Genomic DNA, 13,636 nt, shown 5'->3' with positions numbered 1-13,636 from the left:
TGAAGTGAGATCTGAATAGTGCAGCCCCGTGGCCACAGCATCTGAAAAGACGCTCAACATCATCACTCATCAGAAATCTACAAATTAAAACAACCATGAGATACCCGGATGATTAAAATGTTAAAGACAATACCAAATATCAAACGCAGGTAAGAATTTAAAGTTACCAGAACTTAATACGGTGCTGGTGGCAGTGTAAGTGTGTTCAACTATTTTGTAAAATAGTTTGGTAGTTTTTGATAAACATGTACCTGCCCTATGACCTAGCAACTCCACTCCTGGCGTTTACCCGAGAGAAAGGAACAGCTCTATCCACCAAAAGACATAAACAAAAATACAGCTTTATCCATCATTGCTAAAAACTAGGAACAACCCCACTGTCCATCAGTAGGTGAACGGACGCACAGTTTATATATATTGTGGAATACTACACATAATAAAAATGAACAAACTGCTGCATACATGACGGCATGGATGAATATCACAGCATTTTTTGAGTGAAATAAGCCAGGCACAAAAGGGTATGCACTATAAGATTCCTTTATTTGAAATCCAAGAACCGGCAAAACGAATCTATGAGGACAGAAGTCACCATAATCATTTCCTCTGGCAGGGGAAGTATTGACTGGGAAGTAGCAGGAAGAACCTTCTGGGGCAACTGAAATGTTTTTTATCTTTATCTAGGTGGTGGTTTCATGGGTGTATGTATACCTACGTAAAAATTTACTAAGCTTTCTTAAGATCTAGCAATTTATGTAAATAATCTAATATATAACTTAATAAATATATAAATATAGTAGTATATAACTGAAATAACTGTATGTAAATAACTTACACCTAAGTTAAATTTTTTTTAACGTTTATTCCTTTTTGAGAGACAGAGAGAGACAGCACAAGTTGGCTGGGGGGGTGGGGCAGGGAGGGCAGAGAGAGAATGAGACATAGAATCTGAAGCAGGCTCCAGGCTCCGAGCTGTCAGCACAGAGCCCAACACAGGGCTCGAACTCATGAACCACGAGATCATGACCTGGGCCAGAGCCAAAAGCTTAACTGACTGAGCCACCCAGGCACCCCACAAAAAAAATTTTTTAAGTGTTTGAGAACCAACTAGATGACCAACACAGAGAGAGCGATTTTAATACAGTGGGAAAAAAGATTTTATTTGTTCCACAAACATTTCCAGATATTCCGCGTGTGCCAAGACATATGCTGGGAGTTAGGAATGCAGAAATAAGTGATACCATCCATTCCCTCTAGGAGGAAAGGAGCAGGGAGCTGATGTTCACTATGTTGAGCCGCCATCATGGGTTAGGAGCACCAGAGCTTTACAACAAACTTGTGAAGCTGAGATCTAACCATAAACCAGGAGAAAGCAGTTAAGTATCATGCTTTAAGTATCAAAAAGAGCTGGCCCTTGAGCCCAGATGCATGAACTCCAAAAGCAACACCCTTTCTATCACACTGTGCTTCCTTTACTTATAAAGATGCCACCATCTCATTCTGAGCAAAGAGCTGCACACACAAGGTAGAACAGGAGCACCATTGGGACAGAAAAACTAATGCCAGATGTTTGCTTTGTCACATGTTAGGATCCGGTTTGCTCTCAAAAGGGGAGACTAAATTCAGACAGGGGACAGGGGACCCCTTTGCACTCTTTGCCCTGGTTCCCACAGATGTCCATTCAACCCCATGCGTGTTGATTGCATGGCTACTCTGTGCTACCACAGGATGCTGCCCAAATAAACACATGAGAGCGTGTTTTTGTTATGGTCTCCCATGACTGAAGGCAAATGCTACCAGTTCTTGAGTCTGTCTGTAGGGAATCTTCGTACTGTTTAATAATCTCACGGCAGCTATTGGTACCACCCTGCTGGCGGCTAAGAATTGTTGGAGGATCTCCTCTTCTCAATACCCAAGATATGACCCTCCCCCCCCCCAATAAAATGGTGCTGATGTCAGGATGGCCTTTACTCCTACACGTGGGCCAAATACCTCCTAGTCCCAGAACTGACAGATCGGGATGCTGTGCGAAAAAACCCGATCAGTATTAGGACCTAACGTCAGGTCCGAACGTACACGTACTAAGTTCTAAAGTCTAAGTTTCCAGTCCAAATTCCTTGCTCAAAACTTTTCTTCATCGAGGGAAGGTATCCAGGGTAGTATTCAGTTTGGGTCGCTCAGAAGCAGTAAACCAGGAGCCGTCCCAACCTGGCAATAGAAAGCTAAGTGGCAACTATGATATTTAGTAATCCTTTCACACAAAAGGAAGAGCCAACACGTGAGCCCCCGTGAGAAGAAAGCTGCAGCAAGATAAAATTGAGGCTGCCAAATACTCCCTTTTAGGGCTCTCCACTTTGACCTCTTGCTCCTTTTTGGTGGGACGCCCAACGAATACATCTGGGTTTCTCAGTAGTCAGGAAGGTGACCTCTGGATTCAGACTGCCTGCGGGGAAACCCTGACATCCTTCGCTGGCCGTCATCTTTGCCAGTTAATCTTTCTTTGTCTCACTGCCCTCATCCCTCCAGGGAGGGGATCCCCACTACTCCACAGAGTCTGTGGTGAGGGCTAAATGAGACAGGCGCGTAAAGGAGACAGAACTCATAAGTGTTGGGCATCATAGACAGGCTGGACATTTTAATCGTCTCTGCTCCGGAAAAGGAAACCAGATACCTGCATTTCGCCTTCTAAATTCTTAACATGATCGTGGAAAGAACAGGGTATAGACATGAGGTCCAAGCATGGGCTTTGCTACAAAATGGGATCATTGTTTGGGTCCACCGCCCATGAGCCTAATTTGGGGAAGGATAAGTATGAAGTTTCAGGAAAGAGGATATCAAGGCAAATGTGGACAGAGGAACATTCGGACAAAATTGTCTGAGTGCTTTACAGTTAAATGAAGAGACAAGGGAGTTTAATCCAGGAGTTCCAAGTGAAGATATATAAATATATGGGAATTAATGGGGAAGGGAGTCACTGGAGACTCCTATCCTGAGGTAGTGTATACCTGTATTAATTAGCTAATTCAATTTGCATGCAGATTTGAGTGCAAATGGCACATCTGGAAAACAAATGTTATGGTAGATAGCAAATACTTAGCTTGGGAATTTGTTTTAGTCAGCTCGAGCTGCCGTAACAAAATGCCATAGACTGGGTGGCTTACACAACAGAACTTTAGTTTCTCACAGTTCTGGAGACTAAAAGTCCCAGATCAAGATGCCAGCCAACTGGCAAGCACCCTCTTCCCAGCTTGTAGACTGCCAACTTCTCTCTATGTCCTCATGTGACAGAGAGAGAGAAAAGAGAGAGAGAGAAACACACACACACAGAAGAAGAGTCTCTCTGGTATCTCTAATAAGGGCACTAATCCCTTCATGAGGGCCCCAGCCTCAAGACCTTACCTAAACCTAATTATCTCCCAGGAGCCCCACCCCCACATACCATCACACTGGGAAACTGAGCTTCATCATATGAATTCGGGGAGACACAGTTCAGTCCACAGAAGAAATTGACAGTGTAATTAATGCACTGGACGGTGCTTTGCTCCACACCTGTGTTCTTCATGCCTGTTAACGTGCTTCAGATGCGGTAAGTTATCTGGTATGTTTTATTGTACGTGCACACTCTTGGGTAGGGTGTACGGCTTAAAAACAAAATCACTCATGCGAACAGAATGTCCCCACCTACCACTTAGCCCTGCTCCAGCTGTTCTGTCAGACGTAGGCAATGACGAAAGTGGCAGGAATTATGTCACCTCGAGAAAAGTGTGAGGATGGAGAGGGACGACTTCGACGTGCACGCAGAGCTCCGGGCCGGCAGGCAAAGAACCCGGGTGAGTCCTCCTGCACAGCCAGTCCTTAATGCTGTCTCCCAGCTCCAGGACTGAAGACGAAGACCCTGAGGGTTGGCAGGAGGGGTAGCGGGAGCAGGAAGAGAGAAAGAGGAAGGGGAGGGAAGAATGAGGCAATTAGCATAAAAGTGAGAAAGCAGAAATAAAAGCCAAGGTCCCACAGAAAGAAGAACCCCACCCAAGCTCTTCTCTGGGGCTTAGGTGGGTCGGTCCCATCCGCAGCACCAGGCACCAGTAGGTTCTGAAGGAACCCACGGACTGGGAGAAAGAAGGAGGCTGCCTGCTTCCCGGAAGAAACTTCCGGATGGCAGGAGGGGCGCTAAGCTCTACGGTACTGGGGCCAGGCCTCACTGGGCCCCCCAGGCTACTGCAGAGGGGAGGCTGTGTCTGCTCTATGGAAGACTTCTGCTTCGAGTGAAAGTGGAAGTCGTCCAGGAAAGCGGGGAAGCTCTAAAGGGGAAGTGAAGAGCTCAGAAGAGCTCCATCTTTTGAAGGGGATGCTCTGGGCTACCCAGGAAGGCCGCCTCAGCTCTCCCTCAAAAGAGTTATGAACTCTCCTTCTTCTCATTGTCCAGCTGGAGCAAATCCCTCAACTCGCACCGGCCCGCCTTCATCCCGATGCAGGTGAAGCCGGAGAGAGGACCCGGAGGGAGGTGGAGGATTAGATAAGAAGTGAGAAGTGACAGACGGGTGTCAGGCAAAGACAGGGGACTGTGTGACTGTCACTGAGTGAATCATTAGCCTGGTGTGAGACAGGGGCCTCTTGTCCCAAGGAACCACATCCCCCTGCAGCTTCTGGGCCGCTTCCTGTGCTGCTCACCAAGAAAAAAAAATCACCCAGATTAACCTCACTTTCTCATCTACTCTGCTGTGTGGACTGGTAAATCGGGACAGGGACAGAGTATGCACGAGCTGCAGGGAGGCATCGAGGCAAGAAAGGGCAACGTTTCATTTCAGGGACTCTGTGCCTGACGGAATAACCATACCCAAATCATGAAGCTGCGGCCGGCCCATGTGCCTTGGGCACATGATACCCAAGTGCTCTGCCCGGTTTAGCATTTCTCATGGCAACTCAGATGGAATCCAGGGGAGCGGGCTTGTCAAGTGGTCGGCTGACACACACAGTCAGGAGGTAGCACTAATAGGTCAGCTGACAGGAACAAGATTCAAAGAGATCTAGACAGGTGAGAAAGATGGATCCAAACTAGCAGGATGAAAGCTGGAATCCAGAGTTTAAATTTAAGCAATTAGGTGCACCAGGTAGGGGAGACGCGAGTTCATGCATGAAAAACGAAAGCAGTGGTTCTGGTTGATTGCACACTTGATGTGAATAACTAGTGTGACATATTTGTTAGAAAGCAGAGAGAAATTTTGTGTTGCCTTATATTGCATGTATATATGGTCGTATCCCAAATAAAGGAGATAATTATCCCACAGGATTCTTCATGCCGAATCCTGTTTGAGAGGCCTCAGATTAAGCAAACATTCATGGAAAAGTGCTGGTGAGGGGTTCCGGAGGGGAGGGAAATGATCACAGCCGGTGGAGCAGGCTGAGGATGTGGGGAGGATGAGACAGCCATATTCAAATATTTGAAAGTGACACTGAAAAGAATTAAGTGTATTATGTGTCACTCCAGATTACAAATAAGTGGAAGTTTCAGACAGAAAGACGTATTTCTCCTCAACAGACATTAGAATTAACTGGCAATTTGAGATACCCTAACAGAGAATTTGCTGTCACTTGAAGTCCTCATGCTGAATCCATTAGGGATGAAGTGGAGGGGATCGGGCAGGCACACTTGATGACTTTAGTCCCTTCCGCTCTACGGTTTAGTTCATTTCACTTAGTAGATATTTACTGAGTATCTACGCAGCATGGTGAGCAAAACAGAAGTGGTCTCTCTTGGCACCTACATATGTAATCTATGCGGAGGACACAATCAACAAATAAACAGACCATGCAAACTAAATGTTATGCAGAAAGCAAACAGGGAGCGGAGGCAGGGAGTAGCAAGGAAGGACCTCTTTAGATTAAGTAGTCATGGAAAGTCTCACTGAGGTGATACTTCAGATGAGACCTGAAGACCTAGGGGCCAGGCTTTTAAAGAACTAGGGAAAGGGCGCCTGGGTGGCTCAGTCGGTTAAGCGTCCGACTTCGGCTCAGGTCATGATCTCACGGTTCATGAGTTCGAGCCCCACAACAGGCTCTGTTCTGACAGCTCAGAGCCTGGAGCCTGCTTCGGATTCTGTGTCTCCCTTTGTCTCTGCCCCTCCCCAACTCGTGCGCGCGTGTTCTCTCTTTCTCTCTTAAAAAATGAATAAACATTAAAAAGAAAAAAAGTTAAAAAAAAAAAGAAGATCTAAAGAAACGTGTCAGGCCGAAAGTACAACATAGTGCTTGCTTCAGCAGCACGTATACTAAAATTGCAACGATACGCAGAGGATTAGCACAGCGCCTGTGCAAGGATGACAAATTCTCAAGGTGTTCCATATTTTTGGTTCCACTCAGAACCAGCCACACGGGAGCATGGGCAGAGGGTTATCAAACCCTTTCCCCTTCAGCATGGGCTATGGCCACTGGTTAACTGTCTAGCTCTGTCCAAATATGGAATATAAGGCCAGGCAATCTTGCTCATGGAAAAATTATCCCTGATTGGCATATTAACATTAATCTTCTTTGAGTGTGGGAAAAGAAAGGAAAGGAAAGGAAAGGAAAGGAAAGGAAAGGAAAGGAAAGGGGAAAAAAGAAAAGAGAAAAGAACAACCGAACAATGGCCTTAAGGTAAGACAAAGCCTGGCACGGGGAGGCAAAGAGCGCAGGTCAGGACAGCTGGAAGACAGAAGGTGAGAGAGAGAAGTGGACAGGGCCAAAGTCACATGGGGCCCCCATGAGCCAGGATGAGGGTTTCAGCTTTTTTCTAAATTCGATGGAAAGCCACAGAAGCATTTTTAAGCAAAAAACAACAGAATCCAATTCATGTTTTTAAAAGGTGGACGAGTTCTTTTTTTTTTCCTTTAACGTTTATTGATTCTTGAGAGAAAGAGAGAGAGAGAGAGAGAGAGAGAGAGAGAGAGAGAGAGAGGGAGACAGAATCTGAAGCAGGTTCCAGGCTCCGAGCTGTCAGCACAGAGCCCGATATGGGGCTCGAACTCACGAACTGTGAGATCATGACCTGAACTGAAGTTGGACGCTCAACCAACCCACTGACCCACCCAGGGATTTTTTTTTTTTTTTTAAATAATAAGAGTAACACATGAGAGTTGTAGAAAATAAAAATAAAAATCTGACCCATCTCCCAACCCAGCCTCTCAGAGCCATAGGAATGGAACCACACGATATGTACTCTTAAAAGTTAACAGTCTGTTGTAGTTAAAAAGTATTTTTCACATGACCATGATCATAGTGTATATACAATTGTGCTGGGGCGCCTGGGTGGCTCAGTCGGTTGGGCAACCGACTTTGGCTCAGGTCGTCCTCTCACAGTTTGTGGGTTCAAGCCCCGTGTCGGGCTCTGCGCTGACAGCTCGGAGCCTGGAGCCTGCTTGGGATTCTGTGTCTCCCTCTTTCTCTGCCCCTTCCTGCTTGTGTTCTGTCTCTCTCAAAAATAAATAAACATTAAAAAAAAAAAGTATATACAATTGTGTTACTTAACATGATCACAAACCAGAACTATTTCTTTGATGTCCTTGGATTTATAACAATTGATGTCATTTTTACTTAGGTTTTAGTTTAAGTTCCATACAGATCTTTAAAAGAAAAAGCCTTGCAAAACCATTGAAAAAGCGGAAGATGATGGTTAGCAACCACATGCAAAGGAGCTCAACTGTTGAGTCATCAGGAAATGCAAATTAAAACACAGAGGAGACACCACTTCACCACAACGAGAACCAGTATCATAAAAAAGGCAGACAGTAACAAGTGTTGGTGAGGATGTGCAGAAGTTGGGACCTTTATACACTGCCCATAAGAAAATAAGATAGCATAGCCACTTTGGGAAACAGTTGGGCCATTTCTTAAAGACTTAAACATAAACTTAATACACAACCAGAAATTCCACTCACAGGTATGTACCTGAGAGGAATGAAAACTTTGTCCACACAGAGGCTTGTTAGTGTTCATGACAACACTGTTCTTAATAACCCCAAAGGGAAAACGACCCAAATGTTTATCAATGGATGAATGAATACAATAGGATACTCTTTGGCAATAAAAAGAATGAAATATGGATACATGCTACAACATGGAGGAAACTCAAAAGCATTAGGCTACTGAACAGAAGACAGCAATTTGTTACATGTTGCATATTCCATTTACATGAAATGTCCAGAAAGACGAAATTTATGGACAGAAAGCACATCGGTTGTTGCTTGAGGCTGGGGGTATAAGTGAGGATTGCTATACACAGGTTCAAGGGAAATTTGGGGGGCGGTGGTAACAGAAATGTTCTAAAACTGGATTGTGGTCATGGCTGCACAACTTTATAGGTTTACTAAAAAAGTACTGAATTGTACATTTACCAAAAAACCACAACAAGGAAGTAGATGAAGGAGAGCACGCTTTGAACCAGTTTGGGGACAATATTTTAAGAGCAGTGAAATTTGGACCCTAATAAAGAATATTGGTGCAACAAAAGCAGGTCTTTTGGCTTTTCTAAAAAAAAATTTTTTTAATGTTTTATTTATTTCTGAGAGACAGAGAGAGAGAGAGAGAGAAAGGGAACAAGCAGGGGAGGGGCAGAGAGGGAGACACAGAATCTGAAGCAGGCTCCAGGCTCTGAGCTGTCAGCACAGAGCCTGACATGGGCCTCAAACTCATGAACCGTGAGATCATGACCTGAGCCAAAGTCGGATGCTTAACCAACTGAGCCACCCAGGCACCCCAGGTCTCTTGGCTTTTTATTTTTTTAATTTTTTATTTAATTTTTTTTTTTAACGTTCATTTATTTTGGGGACAGAGAGAGACAGAGCACGAACGGGGGAGGGGCAGAGAGAGAGGAAGACACAGAATCGGAAGCAGGCTCCAGGCTCTGAGACATCAGCCCAGAGCCTGACGCGGGGCTCGAACTCACAGACCGCGAGATCGTGACCTGAGCCGAAGTCGGACGCCTAACCGACTGAGCCACCCAGGCGCCCCTCTCTTGGCTTTTTAAATGATAAACCATATTTATCTTTAGCACAGTATCATTCTGACTGTGCTTATGTCAAAGGATAAGGTTAAAATGGTCATATATTTGAAAGGCACAAAATGAGAGGAAATTGAATTACCATTACATATCCTTAAACAAACAAAAAAAATGAAACAGCAGGAGGGACTTGTGTTTGGTTTTTATGTTCGTAGGCTGCCACCTCGTGGTCATTTATAAGATGGCACAACTTGCTTTGCTTTTTTAATCTTGAATTTGTCAAGCCCTGTCGGCATATCACAAATATCTGAACGCTTGGCTATGCGTAGGTTAAATCCCTGAATGAATCACTGAATAATCTATACCTCATAAAAATACGGTAGTGGCAAGAATTGGACTGGGAATCTCAAAAAATCGCTTCCAGCCCCTGATCTGCCTGGTGTCAACTTTGTGACTTTGAGCCAGAACAAGAGTAATCTACTGGCCCTATCTGGTCCCAAAGTTCAAGCACAGGCTCTGTAAGACAGTGGTTAGGAGCATGACCTTGGGGTAAGTTCCTAACTACCCTGAACGTTGGTGTCTTACTCTTTAAAATGGGGATAAAAGAACACCCACTGCCAAGGTAGGTGTGAGAACCAAGTGTGAAAATGCATGTAAAATCACTGATCTCCGAACACCCTTCTGCAGTGACAGTGAGGGTTTCCTCCCGTGACCATGTGCTTCACGGGCACAAATCCTTTATCTGACGTTTTAAAGTAGTTACCTCTCCTCACCCCACCCCAAAGAAACAAGCAAAAACCCAGAAAGATACAAGTTCAGAAAACAAACTACGTTTCTTAGAATTATCAGCCGACTCGAAAAACACATTTGAACAATTTAATTATTATTTTTTTTTAATTTTAATGTTTATTTACTTTTGAGAGAGAGAGAGAGAGCACGCAAGCGAGAGAACACATGAGCAGGGGAGGGGCAGAGAGAGGGGGAGAGAGAGAATCCCAAGCAGGCTCTGTGCTCTCAGCCCAGAGCCTGATGCGGGGCTTGAAATCACGAACCATGAGACCATGACCTGAGCCAAAGTCAGTCACCCAACCGACTGAGCCACTCAGGCGCCCCAACAATTTAATTATTAAGATGAGTGAAGCCAAAGTCTGCACAGAAGCTGGAATTTTACAAATAACTTAGAATCACCGATTATTTAAAAAAAAAAAAATACAGACAGTGGCAAGGATGTCAAGAGATGACTGGTCTAGCTGATCCTCTCTCTGCCAGTATCTTACAGGTGACTGACAGGTTTAACACATGCCAGATGGCACAATGGTGACCAGAGAAAAGAGAATTCTTTCATTTTCCCAAGAATTCAAATAAGTGTTTGCATCAAAGGGATGTTATGGCATAGGCCAGCGAACCAGTCTGCCTAAGGATCCACACCATCTGAAACTTAAGAGTTTCTACTATTTAACTCCATCACCCATTATATTTCCCTAGGATGTCAAAATGTCGAGATGATCCTAGCTTTTATTTGCCAGGCGGATGTTTTGGCATCGCTTATAAATTAAGTTTTTTGTTTGCTTTTAAACAGCTTTATTGAGGGATAACTTAGATACCGTGGAATTCCCTAATATATAGTTGTCCGAGCCTTGGTAAACGTATACAGTTACGCAGTCATTACCACAATTTGATTTTAGAACAATTCCATCATACATTTTGCATCTGACCAGCCCTATAGGGAAAGAATTTACTGGATCATTAACGTGTGAGTTTAAATCATCTAGCCCTACAGAAGACGTGAATAGACATTTTTCCAAAGAAAACATCCATGTGGCCAACAGACACATGAAAAGATGCTCAATGTCACTCATCATCAGGGAAATACAAATCAAAGCCACACTGAGATACCACCTCACACAGGTCAGAGTGGCTAAAAGTAACAAAAGTTGCTGGCGAGGATGTGGAGAAACAGGAACCCTCTTGCACTGCTGGTGGGAATGCAAACTGGTGCTGCCACTCCTAAAAAGTGTGGAGGTTCCTCAAAAAATTAAAAATAGAACTACCCTATGACCCAGCAATAGCACTACTAAGAATTTATCTAAAGGATACAGGAGTGCTGATGCATAGGGGCAAGTGCACCCCATTGTTTATGGCAGCACTTTCAACAATAGCCAAATTATGGAAAGAGCCTAAATGCCCATCAACTGGCAAATGGATAAAGAAGATGTGATTTATATACACAATGGAATACTACTTGGCAATGAGAAAGGATGAAATTCTGCCATTTGCAGCAACGTGGGTGGAACTGGAGAGTATTATGCTAAGTGAAATAAGTCACTCAGAGAAAGACAGATATTATATATTTTCACTCATATGTGGATCTTGAGAAACTTAACAGAAGACCAGGGGGAAGGAAAGGGGGAAAAAATAGTTACAACGAGGGAGGGAAGCAAACCACAAGAAACTCTTAAATACAGAGAACTGAGGGTGGATGGGGGGGGGAGAGGGAAATGTGGGTGATGGGCATTGAGAAGGGCACTTGTTGGGATGAGCACTGGGTGTTGTATGTAAGCCAATTTGACAATAAATTATACTCATAAAAATAAACTAAGCTAAAATAAAATAAAATAAAATAAAATAAAATAAAATAAAATAAAATAAAAATAAGCCACCTAGCCCTAGAACTTAGCTTAGGCATTCCTTTTGAATAAATTAGCTTTAGAGGAAAACAAACTAAAACTCTCAACTTTACTCAAAATAGAAGTTGATGAAGCACGTTCTCTCCAGGGTCTGCAGGCTAATTAGAATATAAAGTAAATGTATAAACTAAGCATAAAAGTTAATACACATGCACTAATGTATGTATATATTTTGAAAAGTATATATTGTAGAATTCATTACAGTTTATGCCAGGATTATGGCCACCTCTCACCCAAGGACAACCTTATCTGTTTTCTCACTCTTATAAATATGGTTATCAACTGTCTGGAGCTTAAACATTTTGATCTGGCATATTCCAAATTTATGGAAGAAATAGTCTCCTTTTCTTTAATTTGGCTATGATTAAATTAATCACAGTTTATTGACTCCACTCATCTTGACATTGAATATCATTTTACTTGATTAAGTGTTCGTTCAATATGTGCTAATGCAGTCTCCTTCATATACTAAGCTCCTTGTGGTTAGAAAAACTGTTTCAAACTTTGCGTGAAAATGAGTTTTATTTTTCTCAAGCACCTAGTTCACACTGGGCACACAAAAAGCTATTTAATAAGTACTTGTTTCATTAATAAATGATACCTCAGGTCCGTCTCCCTTCCTGTGAAGCTTCTGCCCTCCCCCCACATTTACATTTATCATATACCCTAGATTTCCTAGACATTACAGAGTTTCTGTCCAACTGTCCCATAAGAACAGTTGCAAGTGCCACACCACATGTCTCGGCATATGGTCCTCAATAGCTGTAATATGAATCCATCTCTACTGCAATACATCTCTTGATTTCAATTCCTCCCTTTCTGCTCACTAATAGTTCTGATTACCATTTCAAATACAGTTCCCTTTCTTTTACTTAACTTCATTCTCGATTTTTTCAAAGTTTGTTTTGAGACAGAGAGAGAGAGCGCGCACGCGCGTGCGCAAGTAGGGGAGGGGCAGCGGGAGAGGGAAACAATTCCAAGTAGGTTCTGCGGTAATGAGGGGCGGGGGGTAGGGACCGCAGGCGGAGCTCCATCTCACCAACCATGAGTTAGTGATCTGAGCCAATATCAAGAGTCAGGAGGCTTCCCAACTGAACCACCCAGGCACCTCTCAATATTTTTTTAACATTGCAAAAGCATACTAATAGAAAAAGTCTGACGATACAAAATACACAGAGTACACCAAAGGTAATCTATTTCTCTCCTGTTGTTTCCACTTGGACTCTTACAACTCAGGGCTCCTGCACCAAGAGGCCCTAGAGAACATTCAGTACACAACAGGATGCAGCTGGGCAGCCCCCTGGGCACCTGTCGGTGGATCACCCACTCACTAATTCTGTGACCTTGGGTGAGTCAAACTTCTGGGAACCTCGGGACCTTCCGTATAATGCCCGTCTCACCAGGCCGTCAAGTCAAGAGACACGTCTACGTGTGAGCACCCTGCGAAGTCTAAAGCTCCACGCACACTTAAAGGATCACTGGGGGGTGTTGCAGAAGTCTTCGCGCCTGCGTCCCCCACGACGCGCCCAGTAGTAGCCCGCACCCCACTTCGCCCCAGCCCTGGAGGGGTTCACAGGCTCCTCCCGCGGTGGCAGCTTCTCCGGGCCTACCCTCCCCAGGGACCGAGCGCCAGGCCCCGGCTCGGAGACGACCGCCAAGCTCCAGGCGCCGTCGGCCTCCGGGAGAAGGGAGCCTTCCTTGCAGAGCTCCCCTCTGCAGCTGCAACGTACGTTCCCTCTAGGACCGCCTCTAGGTCTCACCTATAAACTGGAGTCGCCCGGGCCTCAGCCTTGCCCTTGCCCCTCCCGGCAACAGCCAATCGAAGCTTCCTAACGCGGAAACCCCCACCTGGAAGAGCCGCGCCAGCTGCAGCCACGCCCCACCGTTCAAACGCCGAGTTCCCGCGAAGGCGGCGGGTGAAGGCCACGCGCGGTGAATTATGGGGGTTGAGGCTGCAGAAGCGGGGTGCTGATTGGCT

General features: G+C 44.6%; 1 long non-coding RNA gene and 1 other non-coding gene across 2 annotated transcripts; one reads left to right on the top strand and one right to left on the bottom strand.

Moving 5' to 3' along the window:
- Window positions 1-524: 524 nt before the first annotated feature.
- Window positions 525-13,582, bottom strand: LOC131504103 (uncharacterized). Its single transcript, XR_009257775.1, has 2 exons — window positions 13,419-13,582; window positions 525-3,895 (listed from the first exon to the last, which is right to left on the bottom strand). It is a non-coding gene; the product is annotated as an uncharacterized LOC131504103 (long non-coding RNA).
- LOC131505814 (U6 spliceosomal RNA) lies at window positions 6,243-6,345 on the top strand. The gene has a single exon (XR_009258586.1). It is a non-coding gene; the product is annotated as a U6 spliceosomal RNA (small nuclear RNA).
- Window positions 13,583-13,636: the final 54 nt, after the last annotated feature.

The sequence above is a fragment of the Neofelis nebulosa genome, chromosome 2 (genome assembly GCF_028018385.1).
Source record: "Neofelis nebulosa isolate mNeoNeb1 chromosome 2, mNeoNeb1.pri, whole genome shotgun sequence".
Lineage (NCBI taxonomy): Eukaryota > Metazoa > Chordata > Mammalia > Carnivora > Felidae > Neofelis > Neofelis nebulosa.
Note: the sequence above shows the minus strand (reverse complement) of the source record. Positions and strands in the feature narration are given on the sequence as shown.